The 20,031-nt window shown below is 44.2% G+C and overlaps 1 long non-coding RNA gene and 1 pseudogene across 1 annotated transcript; both read left to right on the top strand.

The window, feature by feature from the left end:
- The window catches only part of LOC147726330 (E3 SUMO-protein ligase KIAA1586-like), a 33,235-nt pseudogene extending 25,595 nt beyond the window's left edge, over positions 1 to 7,640 (top strand).
- Positions 7,641 to 12,900: 5,260 nt separating this feature from the next.
- Positions 12,901 to 14,490, top strand: LOC147726329 (uncharacterized). The gene is made up of 5 exons (XR_015309431.1): positions 12,901 to 12,950; positions 13,163 to 13,256; positions 13,415 to 13,497; positions 13,933 to 14,035; positions 14,428 to 14,490. It is a non-coding gene; the product is annotated as an uncharacterized LOC147726329 (long non-coding RNA).
- The last annotated feature ends 5,541 nt before the right edge of the window (positions 14,491 to 20,031 follow it).

Below are 20,031 nucleotides of genomic sequence, written 5' to 3'. Positions count from 1 at the left end.
ATCCACCACCACCACATCCACCACATCCACCACCACATCCACCACCACATCCACCACTTCCACCACCACCTCCACCACCTCATCCACCACCACCTCATCCACCGCATCCACCACCACATCCACCATCACCACCACAGTCACCATCACATCCACCGCCATATCCACCACCACATCCACCACTGCCACATCCACCACCACCACATCCACCACCACTGTATCCACCACCACCGCATCCACCACCACCACCGCATCCACCACCACCACACCCACCACCACTACATCCACCACCACATCCACCACCACATCCACTACAACCACCACCACTGCATCCACCACCGCATCCACCACCGCATCCACCACCGCATCCACCATCACCACATCCACCGCATCCACCACCACCACATCCACCGCATCCACAACCACAACCACCACCGCATCCACCACCACCACATCCACCGCATCCATCGCATCCACCACCACATCCACCATCACCACCACAGCCACCATCACATCCACCACCACCACCACATCCACCGCCACATCCACCACCACATCCACCACATACACCACCACCGCATCCACCACCACCACCACACCCACCACTACATCCACCACCACATCCACTACAACCACCACCCCATCCACCACTACCACCACATCCACCACCACCACCGCATCCACCATGATCACATCCACCGCATCCACCATCATCACATCCACCGCATCCACCACCACCACATCCACCCCCACATCCACCATCACCACCACATCCACCATCACCACCACATCCACCATCACCACCACATCCACCACCACATCCACCACCACATCCACCATCACCTCCACATCCACCATCACCTCCACATCCACCATCACCTCCACATCCACCATCACCTCCACATCCAACATGACATCCACCACCGCCACATCCACCACCGCCACATCCATCACCACCACATCCATCACCACCACATCCATCACCACCACCACATCCATCACCACCACATCCACCATCACATCCACCACCACATCCACCACCACATCCACCACCACATCCACCACCACATCCACCACCACATCCACCATCACCTCCACATCCACCATGACATCCACCACAACCACCACCCCATCCACCACCACCACCGCATCCACCACCACCACAACCGCATCCACCACCACCACATCCACCGCATCCACCACCACCGCATCCACCACATCCACCATCACCACCACATCCACCATCACATCCACCACCACATCCACCATCACATCCACCATCACCTCCACATCCACCACCACATCCACCACCACCGCATCCACCACCACCGCATCCACCACCACCGCATCCACCACCACCGCATCCACCACCACTGCATCCACCACCACCGCATACACCACCACTACATCCACCACCACATCCACTACAACCACCACCCCATCCACCACTACCACTACCACCACCACCGCCTCCACCCTCACCACGGCATCCACCATCACCACGGCATCCACCATCACCACATCCACCGCATCCACCACCACTGCATCCACCGCATCCACCACCACATCCACCATCACCACCACATCCACCACCACATCCACCATGACCTCCACATCCACCATGACCTCCACATCCACCACCACCACATCCACCACCGCCACATCCACCACCACATCCACCACTTCCACCACATCCACCACTTCCACCACTTCCACCACCACCGCACCCACCACCACCACCACCACATCCACCACCACATCCACCACTTCCACCACCACCTCCACCACCTCATCCACCACCACCACATCCACCACCACCACATCCACCACCACATCCACCACCTCATCCACCACCGCATCCACCATCACCACATCCACCACACCCACCACCATCACTTCCACCACCACATCCACCACCACTTTCACCACATCCACAACCACCACATCCACAACCACCACATCCACAACCACCACATCCACCACATCACCACCACCTCCACCACCACCTCCACCACATCCACCACCACATCCACCACCACATCCACCCCCTCATCCACCACCATCACCACCACATCCACCATCACCACCACCACCACATCCACCACCACCATATCCCCCAGATCCACCACTACCACATCTATATGTGTGTGTGTGTGTGTGTGTGGCTCCGTGTGTGTGTAGGTGCAAATGCAATGTTCTTGGATTTTCGTCACAATAAAATACACTGAACATAATCTTCACAAAAGTTATTTACAAATGTTTAAGCTATTGCCATTATAAATTACAATAACTTTTATTTAAGTATTAATTATTTACAAAATAAAAGCCATTGTTATTTGTAATATCAAGACATCTAAGTCACGTAAATACAACACACATTGCATTACAAATGCTATAGGTGTCACATTTGCAAAAGTTAACACTATTGACATTGTAACTGACAAAGCTATTAATTTTGCTACTTTCAAAACCAACACATAAATAAAGTGTCATTTACAATACCAATAGCTCAAACTTTCTCAATGCGAGACCTATTGAATTTCCAATGCTTGTTTTACAAATTAACCACTGCTGGGCATGATGTGTTTTGCCAGCCGTCTCAGACCCGCCGAACTCCTCATGCGCAGTGAAGCTCTCTCCAGCCTCAGATGCATTGCTGGGGCTGGAGAGAGCAGGCACAGGCTCACGGTCTGCCTGGGAGCACAAGCCGCTGACACTCAAGCCAATACTGAAACCGTTGTCATGTGAGAGCAACTTCAGGATTGGCCACAGGGTAGAGTGGCAGCATTTACCCAGCCCCAGAGCCTGAAGCAGATAGATCTGATGCATGGGAGACGGCGTCAGCAGCATTAAGGTACGTTTATTTAATTTCTTTTGTATCCAAAGCCTCTCAACCTCCTTTCTCGATCCCTCCCACCTCCCTCCTCCAGACTGGCCTGCCCCTCTTCCCCTCCTTTGACAGGTGACAGGCCACTACTGGTGGTTGCTGATGTGGGTGGCACTACTTACATCTGGAGACTTGGACAGTATGTGCCAGGCAACTACCAGTTTCCCGCTGCCACCCGATGCTGGATACAGTGTTTCCTGCCCATGCTTAGCCTGGATAAGGAGGCTAGGGTGTTTGAGACTTGCCGAATGATACTCGCTCCACAAGTTAAAGAAGATGATAGTCAAGGACCACCTCGATTTGTGATGACATTCAGCAAAGAGAGCGGCATCATAAGAAATAAAATTCAGAAGTACTGGCATCTTATATCAGGGGATCCTGATATAGGAAAAATGGCAGGAAAAGGACCATTAATTAGTTACAGAAAAACAACATCTCTAAAAGATCAAGTTGTACAGAGCCATTTTTCAGGAAAACAAAGTGGCAATAGAACTAATTGGCTAACAAATCAAAGAAATGGATTCCGAAGATGTAATGTGTGCAAAGCCTGCAAAATTGGCCAAAATAAAACTTCTTATGATGAACCGAGTGGAAAACAAACCATAATTCAAGGTCAAATATCATGTGCATCAACTCATGTTGTATATGTGGTACAATGTAAATGTGGCTCCAAATACATTGGGAGTACAACATGTGCACTCAAAAAGCGAATCTTGGAGCATATAAGGGCGGTCAAAAATAAGGACATGACATATGCAACTGCCAAGCACATGGCAAACTGTTAAAACAGTGATTGGAGAGCAATGACTTACTACGGTATCTTCATACTGGATGTAAATGAAAGAGGTGGCAATCGACTACGAAAACTGCGACAAATTGAATCGAAATTGATTATCAGACTTAAAACTAAAGTACGGAGAGGGATGAACTTTGACGAGGAGCTTTATGTACATCTTGAATAATTTACCATCTAAACTGAACTGATTGAACCATAACAAAGGCTATAACTACTATCTTACTGGGTACTTTACCCTGACTACTGAACTCGAAAAAAGAGATGTTTTGTACAAGAATGTGTGTTTACAAAGTGTAAATATTGCCAATATGGTGAGTCTGATAGACAAGCTAGCACTATATATAAATTTAATGGGTACTATACCCAGTCAACATAAGTGCAAATGACGTTTATATAGCCTCATGCGGTTACAATGTAATTTATGCATTTAATTGTTGCAGCGCGAATTTAGCGGTGATCAGATTTTAAATAATTTGACATAATCTGCAAACAGTTGATGAATGTAGCAGCAGCGTCCCCAATGCGCAAATTCTAAACACTGTATATAGCAATGAACTACTAGTCCCAGAAAGCACCCTAATAGCTAACTGTGATAAATAGTAGACATAGAAAACATGCCCACTTACCGTGAACAAAGCCTTTGCTAGGCTGAAACGCGTTGGTCCGAGCATGGAGTAAATAAAGGAATTGGTGATATTACCCTACCTGTGTGCCGCATCTTTGGAAGGAATTTGTTGAATGGGCCACGACCCGGCCCATTTGCAGAGCACCAACAGTTGTGTGCATCGTGGCAGAAGGATCATTTTGGATGAAGTAAATATATAAATATATAAATAAGTGCGGTTGCACAAAGGTTTACTTAGAAGGCCACTGCCTGGGCTTTAAGTGGGGGGGGGGCTGCGGGGGGCTGAACCCCCTCAGTTTTTTTTGAGAGGCCTCGAAAGGGGGCTCTATTTTTGGGCCTCAAATGTCAAAGGGAGGGTGAGCGGACATCCCAGTTTTTGTTTGGTGTTACTAGTGTGGGTAACATGTTTTGATAGTAAAATACTGCCAATTTTATTTTTCCCTATTGAAAGGCTATCTTGCCCATAGGATAACATAAGGTATGCTGTGTGACATGTTTACCTGCATATCTTCCCATAACGGCAAGATAGACATATGGAATATGGTATCCCTGAACTCAGAATTTAATAACACATCCTTTAGTGAAGATGGTTTAAAATTCTAAGTTTGGAAATAGCACTTTTAGAAAGTGGCTATTTTCCTATTCAACCTTTCTGTGTGCCTCTGCCTGGTTGTGTGTTGACTGTGATGCTGGCTGAGTCAGCACAAGGCTGAATAGACCCACCTGCATGTAGAGTTGTGGGAGGAGTAGCACCAGGGTCTCAGTTCGGCTGTGCCTGCCTGCCACAATGCTGGATCCACCTCCTGCGGTCCGTCTGATAGCCCTGGCCCACACTCACAAAGGAAGAAGAGGTGCACTGGCAGAGTGCACCCAGAACTGGTTTAGATTGTGTCCAGGACCCCTCACACAAGAAGAACAAAGACTTTTATGGTATAAAAGTAGGACTGGATCCCTAGTAAAAATAGATTAGGAAACTTTGCGATCAAGAAGGAATCCGTGCGGAGTGTCTGGGAGCTGACCTACAGTTTCTGTGATTGCTGAGGAAGGGACTGTCTGTGTCCCCCTAACTTGAAGAGGAGCTGTGCTGTATGCTTTGCCCCTCCGAAGCCTGCCTGTCTCCAAGGGTCTAAGAAGAGCTGGGAACTCAGGGATACAAAAGTTCTCCAGCACCCACACTTCCAGCTGCTGTTTGGGTCTCTGCGCTGTGCCTTCGTGAAGCTGCCCCCTGTGAAATCTGTCTCGGTGTTCTCATCGGCACACAGCTGGGGCGTAAGGTCGTGAGGCCTGCTGTGCCTCAAACGTGATCTGCCCCAGGATCGAGTCCCTCGCGCTCTGTGTGTGTGGATTAACGCCCTGCTGATGAATTTTGGAGCTCCTGCTTTGCCCCCAAGCACTGTGTGTACATTGACTCCACCGCTGCCCCTCGAGCTGTGTTGTGTGCCCGAGGCCGGGTTCGCCGCTCTGAGAAGGAGCCTTGAAAACACCCTGCCAGTATTCACCACCACCGGCCCCGGATCGTCATTTCTGAGCCGTGCTCAGATTGGTCACAGCAACGAGGATTTCCCCCAGCAATGCAGAGGCTCGTCAGGTGGAGCTACGTTACATCTGGAGAGGTGCGAGGTGTCCCCTAGCAACCAGGGTTCCCTTGCGCTCGTCATCAAGGAAAGGAGCAGCCTAAACCTGAGGCCGAGGCACGTTCCACAGGCGAAAGCGGCTTCATTGGAGATCATCACGGACCGCAGAGCCCCCTTCACATCATAAGGTAACCGGTAACCGGAGTTTGCACGGGGGGGGAGATTATGATCACACGTGCTACCGGCGGGCCTGCATTCTCTTTACAGGTCGCCCTATTGCTACTTACGTGTCAGTGGCGTAACAAAACTTGAGAGGCCCCCCTGCAAAGTACCTGGATAGGCCCCCTCTGACCACACTCAGGAGCTTGCACTGCACAATGAGAGATCCTTTCAGGAGCAGCACAAAATGAAGAGTAACATCTGCCTGCCAAATGTCACTTCAATTAAACATTGTTGATCACTGGAGTAAACTATAAAATTTTTGTTGCAGATAAGAGGCTTAATATTCTCGTTGCGTGACGCAAGGCCTTATCACGTGGAAACCAAAATCAGCAGAGGAAGATTTTCTTTTCTTTTTCAGATATACCAGTCCAGCCTTCAAGAAGGAAGCTCTAAATTTTACCATGGCTACTAATGGCTTATCTGCTTCTGCTCTGAAGCGCAAGTCTATGCAGTCTTCAATGATTGACTTCCTACCGTCACTGAAGACCCAGGTGAAGACATTCTTACAGCTCAGCAGGAAAATACATTGGTGGTGACAGTACACGAATGTAAAGCAAAACATATGGAGAGCGCATGCAGGGTATTTGACACTGCCTACTACTGGGCAAAAAAAGATCGCCCTTTCACTGACCACCCTGATCTAATTCACCTTCAGGCAAAGAATGGCAGTGCAATGGGCGTGTTTTGCGCAACAATGTGACTGCAACTGAAATAATAAAACACATTGCACTGGAAATGCAACAAAGATTGGTCTGTTATATCAGACAACACAAACCAAAGATACAGTATTAATTGATGAAAGCCCTTCTATTAGCAATGCTTCTACCTTAATCATCTACCTCCGTGGCATTTTTGGAAATGAAAGTACCCCAGGACCATCTATTTCAGCCTGCTGGAGCTGCCAGAAGCAAATGCTCTTGGCGTAAAGACAGCTCTCCTAAGCTACTTCGAAAAAGTTGGACTCACAAAAAGTCTGCTACATGATATCTTGATTGCAGTATGTTCAGATGGAGCAGCAGTAATGTTTGGTAAAAAAGGAGGAGTAGTAGCATTGCTGAAATCAGAATATCCAAATCTTGTATTGACATGGCACTGTTTGGCTCACAGACTAGAACTTGCTGTGGCAGATACAGTTGATGAGGTTGCCGGGGTCAATCACTTCAAGATTTTCATGGACTCATTGTATGCCACATACAGCATGTCACCAAAAGACCAGAGAGAGCTAAATGTGTTCAGCTTCAGAAGATAGGGAAAATACTTGATACTAGATTGGTAGCATCCAGTTACAGATCTTTCAAAGCTGTTCGGAACTGCTTCCCAGCCTTGTGCAAACATTTTGAGAATGCTACTAAAGACCCACCCAGACCCATAAGAGACCGGAGTAAGTATGAATGTCTCTGGAAGAAGCTTAAATCCTATTCTTTTTTCAGAGATTTGGTGGTAAGGTATGATGCACTTCAAGAGCTCAAAGACTTATCACTCTCCTTACAGAGGAGGGACATTACAATTGTTAATGCCCACAGACTTTTGGTTAGTTAAGTACGTATATTTAGAGCAATGAAGGACTCACCAGGGGAGTTTGTTTCTGCGGCTCAGAGAGCAGTTGACAAGGCCAAATTCAAGAATGTTCATCTTTTCCATGATAGAAGTAACTCTGTTGCTCTTAATCCAAATCAGTTTCACCAAAGTCTGTCAGTAAATATCAATAAACGATGTGCCCCGGATTCTGAGAAAGAATTTATAGCCAGCTTCAGTGTGCTAGATTCAGGCAACTTGCCTTTGGTGATGGTGAAACAGAGATCCAGAAACTGTGTTCAGAGTTTCAGCTGCCAGCGAGAGATACTATCCAAGCTTTTAGACTTTTCAAAGATTTCGGTGGAAAGAAAACCCCTGAAGGATTAAAAAAGTTAGTAGTTTGCATGGAAAACCTGCCAGCTAGTAATGCGGATTGCGAGAGAGTTTTCAGCGCAATGAACTTAATTGCTAGTTCCAACAAGGGCCTCTCTTCTTGTAGAGACCATTTCTTCATGCTTATGGGTAAAACTCAATGGTCCTCCATTTGAAACATTTTACGCAATGCTGTATGTAAAGAGTTGGCTGGCAAAAGGTAGAAGGTCTGCTGAAGAAAATTGTTGTGAGAAACTCCAGCAAAATAGACACAGTGAATATCTTCAAGGGTTCTGGGAAATCCTGCAATAGATTTCTAAGTAATGTAAATCATTTTTACATGTTTTTAAAGTGTTTGGTATTTTATGGCTTATACTTAATAAATATACTTTTTTGCCTATTTTATTATCCTTTGCTGGATGCGACTTCATGATTTTCTTAAGCACACAATGCAAGTTATCTTGATTTAGACCACGCCCCTACTCGGATAGGCCACACCCCTTCGAGAAATTTGCCACACCCCTTCTGGAGCACCCCCAGTTTTTTTTTACCACTTAAGGCCCTGGCCACTGCCTACTTCCCAAACGGCACAACCACTTCCCCAACGGGCACCAATCACTCTTCCTGCTGGCACTGCCCCCTTCCAACAATAGCCGTGCCCAGTCCGTGAATGTGCAATGTTAAAACTGCATTCTAAAGCCCTATTTTCACCTGAAGGAGGCTGAAAATTCATAAACTATGAAAGGATGCTCTGAAAGGGCACGCAGAAAATATTCCAGAACTTTCACAGTTCGGTTTTTGGGTAGAGCAAGGGCTGAGGTACGCGAATAGGTGTTTTGTCCTTGGTTCTATACCTCTCTCGTTCAGTCCACTACAGGTTTAGGCTCTGTAACCTGCTCAGAATAAGAGCACCATCAGCGCCAAGAAACCATTCAGTGCGCATGCGCTCTATAAATGCTAATAACAATGACATAACATAACACCATGTGGCGAATCATGAAAAATACCACAATGCTTCCACATTTGCCACTTGCAATTCAAGACTCTTTCAATCCAGCATCACTCCCTGCCTTGCAGCGCGCGCTGCAGCGCCTCCTCAGTGGTATGACGCACTGCAAACACGCAATCACAAACAACTAGCTGGAGCACATGTTGTCATTGTCTGCTGAATATAACGAAACGGCCATCAAGTTACCTTCTGTGATCACACCAGTCTTTCACTCTTATTAACTACTCTTGTGCTCTGCAAGAGGCATGGATTAGGTGACTAAAAAAAAAAAATATGGACATATATCTTAATCTTTAGAAATGTCTGTGGGAGAGTGTCCGAATGACTTCCCTATGCAAGCTCTCATGAAATGTCAGTCACGTGGGATTTATACTACTCCCCAGCTCACCACATCTCTTTCCGGAGCCCTGCATCAGATTAGAGGCCAGATATCGGATAGGCATTGAGTCTGAACACCTTTATGACTCACTGGCAGGGCTGTCATTGCAATTGGCACACATGCGGCCATTGCACTGCAGAGAGGCCAATGGCTGGATGAGTCTGTAGCCTGTGCGGCATTATGCCTAAGTTAAAGGCACTGTAAATACACTGGAACACATGAGACCATAGCTTTGTGCTTTCTGCACAGAGGCCAAATAACTGGTTGGATCTGTAGCTTGAACACGTTTATAACCTATTAACAGGTACCATAATTACCACTGGCACACACATTCCGCAGAGAGGACAATGGGCACGTAGTGTGAACCATTATGGCCCAGTGATTGGTACTGCAATTACATTTATGATCATCGATTTGCATAGAGGCCAAACAATGGATGAGCATGTCGTCTGATCAGCTTTATGACCCAATAACAGGCACTGAAAATACAATTGGTTCTGTGTTCAGTGCACAGAGGTCAAAGACTGAATGGGCATGTAGTTTGAACATCTTGGTAACCCACTGACTGGCATTATAATCACAATGACACATATGTGACCATCACTTTGTATGCTCTGCAGAGAGGCCAAAGACTGCCTGGGCATTTATTCTGAACACCTTTATGACCCATTTATAGAAAGAACTGGAAACTCCAAAGCTCTCAATCACTCCATTATAAACATACATGCTAACTCTGCAACCGCCAAGAAATCTAGTGGTGACTTTGTCCACAGTATTGCTGTGCTATAACAGGGTCATATGCTGCATGGAAAAAAAGGGAAACACAACATGTGTAAAAAGAAAATGCTCTTAGGGAATGGAAGATGAATTAATGCAAACTCCAGAGCTGTCAATCACTCCATCATAAACACCCACTCTAACTCTGCAACCACCAAGAAATCTAGTGGTGACTTTGTCCACAGTAGTGCTATGCTATAAAAGGGTCATTTGCTGCATGGAAAAAAAGGGAAACAGAACATGTGGAAAAGGTAAATGCTCTTAGGGAATGGAAGAAGAAATAAACCAGGAAATGTAAACAGGAACTGCATTGTTAACGCATTGTCTTAGTACTTTTACTGAGCACGCGAGTCTGGTGGGACCTTTGCAGTAATGGCGACGACGACGTAACACAATAGGAATGGCACCTGTGCAGTTAACGTGTAGTGTGCAGGTGTGAGTGAGTGAGAATGGAGCACAGTGAGGGTGACGCACCACCCATGCAGAGATGTCATCACTGTTGCCCACTTGACAGTGGAATTTCTGGACTTGGGCAGGCCACTAAGCAGAAGAGACCTGGACAACTTCCGCCCAGCGAGCAACCTGCCATTCCTGGCAAAGACTCTTGAAAAATGTTCACTGGCGCAAATTATTCATCATATAGAAGAACAAGACCCACTAGATGTCCTCCAATCAGACTACAGGAAGGGCTGCAGCACGCACACACTTCACTTGATGTCACAGGTGACACCCTTATGAGGTGAGATACAGGCAACTCATGCCTACTAATTCTCCTTGACCTCTCTATGGGCCATATGTATCATAGTTCCGTTTTGCGATTCCTAAATAGCGTTTTTTAAGGAATCGCTATTTAGGAATCGCAAAATGGTATGCATGAAGAAATTCGATTTTTTTTTAGCGATGCCTTAATCTTCCTTAATTGCGAATTCGCATTTTGCGAATTCACAAAAGGAATAATTTCCAATGCATTCCTATGGGCCAGGAGGCCCATAGGAATGATTTCCAAATAATTCTCAAATTGCGAATTTGCAATTTGCTAATCGCAATTTGAGAATTATTGCAAGGGTGCAGGGGTGTCTCAAGGACACCCTGCTGCACCCCTGTAAATTACATGTGTGTGCATATGGCGCATCAGGCGAATATCATGCGACAGAAATTCCTTAGCAGAGGTTACCCTCACAGACTAGTTAGGGATTCATATAAGCGAGCCAGATACTATGATCGAGACGCACTCCTGAGACCTAAGCCAAATCAAGAGAATAAAAAATTAGTCTGTATTACCAAACACTCCACTCTAGACAACACTGTCCGTCAGATCGTGAACTCCAACTGGCATATCCTAAACTCTAACCCTACTACCTGTAAATTGGAAAAGCCCTTATTCGCCCACAAACGGAACAAAAATCTTAAAGACTTAATTGTACATTCTCGATTCACAACAAAAGAAACCAACACAGAATCTGTTCAAAGGTCAATCGATAACAACTTCCCCCTGAAAGGAACATTTAAATGCTCCTCATGTAAATCATGTAATAATATTCTATCAGGGGAATCTTTTGAACACAATGGATGTCATTTTAATGCTACAGACATGTGGAATTGCAAAACAACTAACTGCATATACCTAATTCTTTGCCCTTGCCAACTTGGCTATGTTGGGGAAACCTCTCGAGCGATACAAACCAGACTAACAGAGCACCGCTCAGCCATCCGCACCAACAAAACCTTGGCACCATTAGTCAAACACTTTACTGAAAACAAGCATGGCCCAGAAGATTTTAAATGGTGCATCCTGGAAAAAATTAGGCTCCCAGACAGCAAAGGCGGCGAAAAAATCAGAAAGAAAAGAGAAGTCTTTTGGATTTTTTCCATGGGCACTTTCAGAAAAGGTTTGAATGCAGGGATCCCGTGGGAAAATGCTATCACCTAAGATTGGCAGGATATAGCATAGAACGTCACTACATTCTCTGTGTAATACTGACCTTGCTTTGCCTGGTAGGATCACTATACCCCACCCAGTGTAGGTTGTATGTAGTATTTATACACCACCGTTCAAACCAACACTGGGACTGTATTTTAAATAATCCAAATAAAATGTCTCTATCGGCTGCTCATTGGTTTTCTTCAAGAGTACACCATGGTATAATATGTTAAAATACAGTGATAGCCCGTTATAAATATTAAATAATCTGAATCGGTTTCCATCGGCCGCTAATTGGCTCCCTTCTAAAATACACCATGGTACTTTATCTCAGGATATAGTGTAATTCCCCACTGAACGTGTTCTCTAGGGCATAAGTTAACTATTTCCCTCTTTTAACATGGCTATGAGAATAACACGCGATCTACCCCAGCTTTCATCGCCATGTTTGAAAAGGATTCCGTTCCGTAGCAGAGAAACTTTGTCCTCTCTCTCTTTCCACTATACCCTACTATAGGCCAGCAGTTCACGCCCTTTTTTTTGAACAATAAAAGAGCTGTCATTTCCGAGGGAGTCACTTTCCCCTCCCCCGTTTTTTTGTCCATCGGCAAGTCTGTAGCCGCTATCCTGGGCTCGGAGCTGCACCATCCTGCAGCCCACATTTTCGATTACACATTAAGGTAAGAGTTAGCTTGCGGTAGCCGTGTAGATACGCCGCATACCACGATAGGCGTCTCTCCACTAAAGCACCTTTCTTTCTGTTGCTATTTTAGAGTTCTTTATCAAGCTCTACTCGAGACCAGCCACTATATTTACCGATTTAGGAACGGCAGAGCAGCACTATCTTGCTGTCGGAATTTGACCTTTTAATTGAAGGTAATGACCTAAGCATATCGTTTTTAAGCGCTACCATGAAGCTGTGTAAACGAAAAAACATAACGTCCCTTGACATACTGTCACTATGCCACTACATAAATAACTGCGTGACTTTGGGCCGTTTTTGTATCTTGTGCTACACTATAAGCTACATAGATACTTAGCTGGCATGTCTGTCTAATCCCAGACCTCTTTTTTTGTATCTATTTCAGCCTACTTAATGCTTGTGGCATTTTTTAACCCGTAAATACATCAAAATATCCGTATGAATTATAATTCGAATACCTGGAAATCGTCTACCTAAAGGTAATTCCTATACATGTTGCAGACTTATCCTTATAAGCACATTATGCCTGTGGCAAAAGCCTCCTTATACAGGATGTTTAATGTAGGCTATTGAATAGTAACTAGACCGTAGCATCTAATTCCAGATATGTTTTCCTTATCTATATATTCATCTACAGTGACGGATACTGTTTTGGACGCCACTATGAGGTCCAACAATTGGATACAATAACCTGCAGCATTTGAGCTGTCAGCAAAATAGGTAATACCCTCTTCTCTTTTTCTATTTGTGTAATTAATCACCTGCTGAGTTATCGTCTCTAGGCAAAGAACGTTAATAAATTACTAATCTCTATCTCTAGATCTAGCTTCAGTATAGGCAATCCTTAACCTATATAGACTGCTGTCCTCTTACCCACGTTGACATTTGATCCTTTAAAGTCTAAATATATAAATTAATAATATCTTATTAACATGACTCCACAGTACAAATATGTTCACTTCCAGATTCACTTGAAATACCCTATATAATAGGAAGAAATTACAAATATATATCCTTGCTCGTCAGGTTTTTTGTATATCCCGTTATCAATCTCAAAAGACCCTTTAATGTACCTATTTTTTGCATTGTGTTCAAAAAATACCCCTAATACCCCTCATACAAAATGTCTAATTTTTCTTCATATATTTAAATTAGATACTAATCCCATCAAGTGGGTTTTTATTCATCTACCCTTTTATCAACGCTAATGAAGTTGTCATCGATTTTCCTTCACCATACGAAGTAATATATACAAAATGTAAGTTACTTTGAAACCAGTCGATTCTTAATGAAAACGTTAACAATATCTCTTTCTATCAGTCTAGACACGTTAATGTGAGTTGAGAATATATATTTAAATGTGACCATAAACAAATATCTGGTGCCTATACAAGTAAGGCAAACTACAATGCTGATCAGTCTTTCTGTCTAGCTAAGTACTGCACTGACCTTATATATATCTGTCTATCATATGACTTTAAGTGACTAATGTTTTGTGTCTGGACCTGCTAGGCAGATTTGGAGCTGTCAAGAATGATGTACTGTTTTATAGATAAATACACAGATAGATAGATATATGCAAATAAAAAATGTGTTGTAGAATATATGGAATGTTATATATAATATATTTTTTATAAATATTCCTTTCAGAGCCTTACCAACGACTCCTGAAGAAGGCAGTTCCCCTACTGCCGAAACGCGCGTCGAGTCCCTTTTGTACTAACCTCCAATTATTTGCACTATTATTATGATGTATTTTGTTTTTATTGCATATGTATGATTTTTGCTGTCAAGAAGTACGTGTGTGACTATTTTATTGTATCATATAGTTTTGACTTTTGTCCTTGAGTCTCTATATGATTTTTAATTACTGCTAATTAAATATATAATTTTTACGTATATACTTGTTTCTTTGACAATTCCTTTTCTCCACTGGTCCCAGCCTTTTATAGTCACTTATCTTGTGGATGGCCTAGGATTTTTTACTCAAATTTGCATATGGCGCACATACATGCCCAATGGGCATGTATGTGCGTCATATGCCACCCTCACTAATGCACTATTGTGCATATTTACAAGAAATCGCAAATTACCACCAACTACAAGTTGGTGGTAATTTGCGATTTCCAAACCTGAAATCGCAAGTCTAAAAAGCTTCATACATAGCATTTAAGGAATCACAAAATTGTGATTCCTTAAATGCTTAAGCAAAATAAGGAATCGCAATTATTTGCGATTCCTTATTTTGCTAATTGTTCACACATTCCAAAATCGGTAAATAGGCCGTTTGCGATTCGCTAAGGCCGAAATTCGCAGAATTTCGGCCTTAACAAATCGCAAAAGGCTTGATACATATGGCCCTGTGTCCCTTGACAGTTAACCATGAAACACTCCTGAACAATAACTCAAAAATCAGTCACAGCTAATCAAACAGAATGACTCACTCTCCAATCCTGCACCCACACTGCAGTAAATTCTATCAGCTACCCTCTTCAACCTCTACATGGAACTCCTAACTGCAACACTAAAACAAATCAACATTCTGTTTCATTTATATGCAGATGACACTCAACTATTTCTAAAAGTCTCCTCACTCAGTGATATCATATGCCTAAATGAAGCCCTAAAAGAGGTACAATAAGGGCTAGTGGAAACTATCTGAAGCTGAACCCCAAGACAACAGAACTCCTCCTAATTGCCTACCTATCCAAGAATGGCTTAACCACCTGGACACTCATCAACTCCACTAAATCACTTGGCATCACAGAAGACAAAAACAAGAACTTTGAAGGCTCACATAAGCCCCAAGGCAAAACAAACACAAAGCTATCCACCTGTTGAACCTAGAATACTTATAAACTATCTAGCATGAACCACACCCTAAGGTGCTCAGACACACTACAAATGAACCGGGTAAAACTCAAGAGGGACGATCACACACTCCCTCTCCTTGTCTGGGAAGGCACCCTGAATCTGGAGCTGCTTGCCATCTGAGATACACGTTAACCATTTTTAACGAACTTCAAGAGAAATATCAAAGACTACTTCTAGAAATATACATGGGTTCAAAAGGACACTGATTCTTTACCCAGAAAAGCACACTATCTCCAATATGACTGTATATTATACTTGGGAAGACTGGATAGAACAACAATCAAACACCCGCCTTCTAAGTATTCTTCGTCATCTACTAATCCGATCCATGTGAGGCTTATTCACAGGGCAGGAAACCTCCCGGTCTTGATACCCACCCATATCACTGACGCTTGTATATACCGAACTTACAAGGGAGACATGTATGTAGATAACTTGCAAATGACAGCATGTCTGTAGACAACTCCAATGTACACAACATGGTGGGTAACATTGCAGAATATGTAACCAGTAACTTTAACCTACAAACAGAAACATGTTATATACAATTTTACCTAGCTGTGTGCATAACTTGGCTGGTAACCTCTCATAATATGCGAACACCAACTCTGGTGGAACAAATTTGTTTTGTTTATTGGAAAGCGTTTTGATACCCTAGGAGCATGCTCGCATTATAGAAAACTCTGAGGGAAAAAAAGACAGCAGCATGTTTCTCCTGAAGCCTGCGGCTTTTTGATTGTTTATGTCCGATCCCAACCCTCACAAGGAATGGCCTAGTCGGTCATTGGGAGAATAAAGGCCTTTGGTGAACACCAGCACCCACTGACTCAAAATACCCACTGATTATAGTAGCTCTTGATGTAACTGTGCCCTAAACTTGACATGAAGTTATTCTTGGCACCACTATGGCTATCTGCGGAAATATAGTGGCACATTAATGACATAGGCCCCATCACGATGTCAGGCGGAAGACCATCCAACAGCTCGTTCATGGCGTTCCGCCCAACATCTGAGGCATCAGTCCAACTGCCCTATTATGATACAGGTGGTCCAACTGATGGCTGCGGGTGGAATCTGCTGTGCCTCGGACAGGTTCAAGTTCACTCCAGTTCTGATGTTGTGTACGAGTGCATGATACCAGGGTAGATCACGCTATCCAGGCTGCACGTTGAAAGTTGAAATCTAGGAAACGATCATTTCAAAGTCAAGGATATGCTAAAAGTGGTGTGCACTGTATCACTTTCTTGTGTAATACCTAACCCTGGGCAAAGCACTACGCTACGCTTGCGTAGTTTGTGAAGTTTGGCTACTTCGCAAATTGCACGTAGCACAGTGGAAACACGTGTAGTGTAGCATAGTGCAGCGCTCATTTTTTGCTTGCTCACGGTCCTCAACGTCAAGTTGGCGACTGCGAGCAAGCAAAATTACATTCCCTATCTGTATTGGAAAAGCTAGCGCTGTGCTAAGTATCTATGTGAAAATTTGAACTGTAAAACTCACCATTTTGCAAAAAGAAGTTGGGCTTGCCCACTTTTCAGCCTGACTCATTCCTATTTAAGATAGACATTTCCCCTTCCCACCCTCCACCCCCACCATTGTGGCAGTGGGTGGCGCTAATGGTGGAAATGGGTGTTTCCAGCAGTGGTGGTGGGCGCCATCGTAGGAAATACAGTGGGTCCCAGCACTTACATTGCCCTGGCCATGTGCCATCTAGAGTGGGCCTCAGAAGCATGTAACATGAGTGCTGAAGATGGAACAGGATTGTGTTGACAGTTTGAAGGCAGGGATTGATTTCTGTGATGCAAAGGAAGCTTCAAAGGCTGCAACCCCCCCCCCCCCCTCCCCCCCAGTGGCTAGAATATCCTTCGGGGTTCTTTGAATTATGCACAGGTACCTAGGATGCAGGACTCCTAAATATTTCACCAGTTGCCTTATGCACTCTCCAACGAGTAGCCCACTGTGCACACTCTCCCTACTTAGTCTCTCCGGGCCTTCCTGCCGTTTTGCACACAGAGGAGCTTGTGTTTTTTATTTTTTATCAAAGAGGCTGCGGGCTGTTAAACTCTCTATCCTGGTGGTTCAATGAATAACTCAGTGCTTTAAAAGGCAACTTCTTTTGTAAGTTTTGTCTCAGCACTTAACTGCTTTACTGCAGGCAATAGCGCCTAGGGGCTGACTTGTGTGTGTTCTTGCAATTTATGAATTATTTAACCTGTTCAGATAGAGCGAGATTCACATTTTGAGCAACCTTCATGTACAGCCGATTGTCATCTAAAGGTTATAGTTAGCACCGGAAAGTAAACACGTTGTTACAAATTTGCAAAAAAGATAGTCAAGAAAATCTGCAGCTGCCTAGGCCGGATCATGTAGCCTAGGTGCAAAAACCCCATATGCATTTCTTTATTTTATGGTATGTCAAATTTGAATTAAATGCTGACAACTGCAACACAGCGCCACAAAGTCAAATTGACTGATTCTGAGCTTTACAAGTGCCGCCTACCCATATTACTAACGCATTAAGCGAAATCATTGTTACTGATTGAAAGCAAAGATAAAGGCTTCTATGCACTAGACACTCAAGCTCATCTATTCACAAACTATCATGAGCTAAGGGCTCTCCTTTTGTTAGTTTGGTCGAGTGCTTAATTTGACCTTGATGTACAACTTAGAACTCTGTCCTTTGATAGGCCTGATTTAAAAGTGCGAATTAATTGGACATATGACAAATAACTGATAGGCAGTCCAAATAACCCGCTGTATTGTGTTACTTAATATAGAAGAGAGCAGATAGCTGATGGGTCCGATTGCGGAACCTCCACCACCTTGGTATTGGGCGCGCTCTTGTTGCTTAAAATGGGGCTGGAATTGGCCACCTAATTTAGGGTGAAATTCTTGGCCCCATTTTCAATGCCAACAACACTGATGGCAGCAGATACGGCTGGGGGAAATCTCTCACAACCTTGGTGGCCTCCAATGAATATGGTGAATCATTTACCACAGTAGGTGGAGGATGAAAGTATTTCCTCCTCGAAAAAACAAAAAAGCGAGAGGTGGAAAGCTCAAATTTACCTCAGCAACTGGTAATTACCCAGAGCGCATTCCAGTGAATCATTTTACACCCACTATGCCTTTCCAGACAGGGACCAGCCATATCCAGATCACACTTGATCCTGCACCACAAGGATGTGTCTCATGGTGTTGCTGTATACCCTTGGCCTATTCTAAATGGCACTCTTTGCCTGTGCGCATGCTCAGTGGGGAGGTTAATTCCCCTGCTTACTGTGGATTTTTTAAATGTGTTTTTGTTTGACTACCACACGTCTTCTTGTGTGGACTTCTTGGAAGATGACCGCAAGGTTGACTGAGAGGCAGCAAAGTTCATGTTTACTGGGTTGTTTAATCTGATACTAAGAGAGCACATACTCAGTGCATGTGTTACAGAGTTGTGCCAGCACCTAATGGACAGCAAGCTGACTAATCCAGAGCCAGAAGGGGGGCTCTGTACTTGTAGTCAACCAATCACTTGCTGCTGACAACTGATATGCTTTCGCCGTCATGAGGTTGATTCCTGGTCTCAGTCTTTCAGGGATTTGTGAATTGGGTATCAGTCAGTCAGTCAAGCAAGCTTTATTCGACGATTTGTCATAAAAGCATACAGTACATATAAGTTTGATTTTAAAATAGATAAATACAGTTAAAAATTATTTTATAAAAGTAGAAACAGATAAAAGACTCTTAAAAGTGGCCATGTTGCACAAGGAATACATATGGCAAATCTGCATCCATAAACAATATTAGTTTGCAAGCAGTTTAGTTCTAATCAGCCATGCCCACCCCAGAAATTTTGCTGTGGCTACATATACAGTCATATTGGTGCAGGTACAAATAATTCTTAGAGCAACCAGTCCACTATTAGTGCCTAGTAGCCTGCACATTGGGCGCAGCCAGAACCGGCGGGGGCCACATATGCTGGACATTCAAACAACAAGTGTCCGATAGTTTCAGAAAGCGCCGGACTTCCTGGACACGAATGCTTGTTTCCTGTAGACCATCTGCTAGTAAAAGCCCTTACAGGCAAGCTCCCAACTCTCAATTGAAAGTAGAGTTTGCGATCCAGGGAATTCACGATAGACGTTTTCTAAGTTCGGGCTCTCTTTGATGATCAGAAACATACCGGTCAAGGAACAAGGGTCTGTTTTCCTAAATAGCTTTGTGGCCAGGGACTTCCTGTAGAGGTCCTTGAGTACCTTCTTTGGAGGAAAATTTGAGTTCACTGGATCCTCCCATAGTTCTTTGAGGCCTAGTTCACATAGCATGCCCCGTATATGCACCAGCCATTTAATTTTGTGGGAGTTACCACTAGTAATTATATCCGGCAGA

The sequence above is a fragment of the Lissotriton vulgaris genome, chromosome 3_1 (assembly GCF_964263255.1).
Source record: "Lissotriton vulgaris chromosome 3_1, aLisVul1.2, whole genome shotgun sequence".
NCBI classification, from domain to species: domain Eukaryota; kingdom Metazoa; phylum Chordata; class Amphibia; order Caudata; family Salamandridae; genus Lissotriton; species Lissotriton vulgaris.
This window is presented reverse-complemented; position numbering and strand designations above follow the sequence as displayed.